At 49.7% G+C, this 1826-nt stretch overlaps 1 pseudogene across 1 annotated transcript in view; it reads left to right on the top strand.

The window, feature by feature from the left end:
- The first annotated feature begins 570 nt into the window (after positions 1–570).
- LOC102738101 (alpha-ketoglutarate-dependent dioxygenase alkB homolog 3 pseudogene) overlaps positions 571–1826 on the top strand; it is a 6800-nt pseudogene continuing 5544 nt past the window's right edge. Inside the window, exons 1-2 of the transcript XR_014141444.1 lie at positions 571–680; positions 913–1824. The product of XR_014141444.1 is annotated as an alpha-ketoglutarate-dependent dioxygenase alkB homolog 3 pseudogene (transcript). The remainder of the gene's footprint in view (positions 681–912; positions 1825–1826) is intronic.

Genomic DNA, 1826 nt, shown 5'->3' with positions numbered 1-1826 from the left:
TGTCTTGATTTGGATGATAACATACCAAGAGACCCCACTTCAGATCATTTATGAAGCCATGAATCTTTCTGGCATGGAAGGAGACAGGATAGGGAAAGAAGCGATAAAGAAGAAGTATATTTACTTTCTTCTTCCACTCCTCCTACTAGATTTGGTGTTTGGGCCACAGTGTGGATTTCCTGTCACTGCTCCCTAGTTTGTGCAATAATACCACCTATAATCCCAGTTACTAAGGGCTTCCTCTCTCTCCCCAGCACAGCCAAAATTATAGTGTTTCCTGATAACCAGGGCTTTTTCTTTTTTCATGGTACATAGAAATTTCAGTACCTTGTAACATTGGTGATAATGCTAAAGAATAAGCATGGGCAGAGCCTTCTAAAAACAGTCCCTTGGTGTTTCACAGTTTTATCTGGTCTGGAACTGGAAGATTACAACCCAGTGTAATGTATAGACCTTATAGAAGAAAGAAAGGATTTGGAGAAATTTTCTAACAAAGTATTCAGGGGAAGAAACGTACTCTGTTAAGAAGATTGGAAACACTAAACAAAAAACACGAGGTGTACCTGACGCCGCGGCCTGTGGTTGCGGGATGTCGGAGCCGGTGCTCCACTCTTAAGGTTCCCCGACAGCCGGCGGCGGAGCGGGTCTGGGGCAGCGGGGTCCGTTCCAGGACCGAGCGGGTTTGTCCCTGTGCGCCGGGCTCAGCCGGCTGCCGTGGGGTCCCGGTCCCTGCTGGGTGGCTGGGGGTATGGGGACCGCCCCCTGAGGACCTTCCCCGGTCGACCTCCAGGACCGCATCCTGGGGCTCCTGGAAGAGAAGACTCTAAAATAGGGAGAGTTGCTAACTCGGCGTGAGGACCGGGCTTTTTCACCTTCGAGGACCGCCTATTCTGCACTTCAGCCGTGAGAGAGATACCATTGTGTGATTTTGATCAGGAATTAAATCTGAAAGCTAAGAGCAGAAGCCTTTTTGGTCAACATGGAGGACAAAAGACAGCGAGCCCGAGTGCAGGGAGCCTGGGCTGGCCCCGCGAAGAGCCAAGCCACTGCTCAGCCAGCTACCACTGCTAAGAGCCATCTCCACCAGAGACCTGGTCAGACATGGATGAACAAGGAGCATCATCTTGTGGACAGTTTGTGTTCAAAGAACCCCAGCAGGTAGTACGCAGAGCCCCAGAGCCACGAGTGATTGACAAAGAGGGTGTGTATGAAATCAGTGTATCACCCACAGGTGTATCTAGGGTGTGTTTGTATCCTGGCTTTATTGACCTAAAAGAAGCCGACTGGGTATTGCAACAGCTCTGTGAGGTCGTTCCCTGGAAACAGAGAACTGGCATCAGAGATGATGTAACTTACAAGCAACCAAGACTTACAGCATGGTATGGAGAACTTCCTTACACTTACTCAAGAATCACTATGGAACCAAATCCTCACTGGCACCCTGTGCTGCGCACACTGAAGGACCAGATTGAAGAGAACACCGGCCGTACCTTCAACTCCTTGCTCTGCAATCTTTACCGAAATGAGAAGGACAGTGTCGACTGGCATAGCGATGACGAACCTTCCCTAGGGAGATGTCCCATCATCGCTTCCCTGAGTTTTGGTGCCACACGCAGTTTTGAGATGAGAAGGAAGCCACCACCAGAAGAGAACGGAGACTACACGTATGTGGAAAGAGTGAAGATACCCTTGGATCATGGGACCTTGTTAATCATGGAAGGAGCGACACAAGCTGATTGGCAGCATCGAGTGCCCAAAGAGTACCACTCTAGAGAACCAAGAATAAACCTGACCTTTCGGACAGTTTATCCAGACCCTGGAGGGGC

Source organism: Leptonychotes weddellii, chromosome X, assembly GCF_054177405.1.
Source record: "Leptonychotes weddellii isolate Sample4059 chromosome X, ASM5417740v2, whole genome shotgun sequence".
Taxonomy (NCBI): Eukaryota; Metazoa; Chordata; class Mammalia; order Carnivora; family Phocidae; genus Leptonychotes; species Leptonychotes weddellii.
This window is presented reverse-complemented; position numbering and strand designations above follow the sequence as displayed.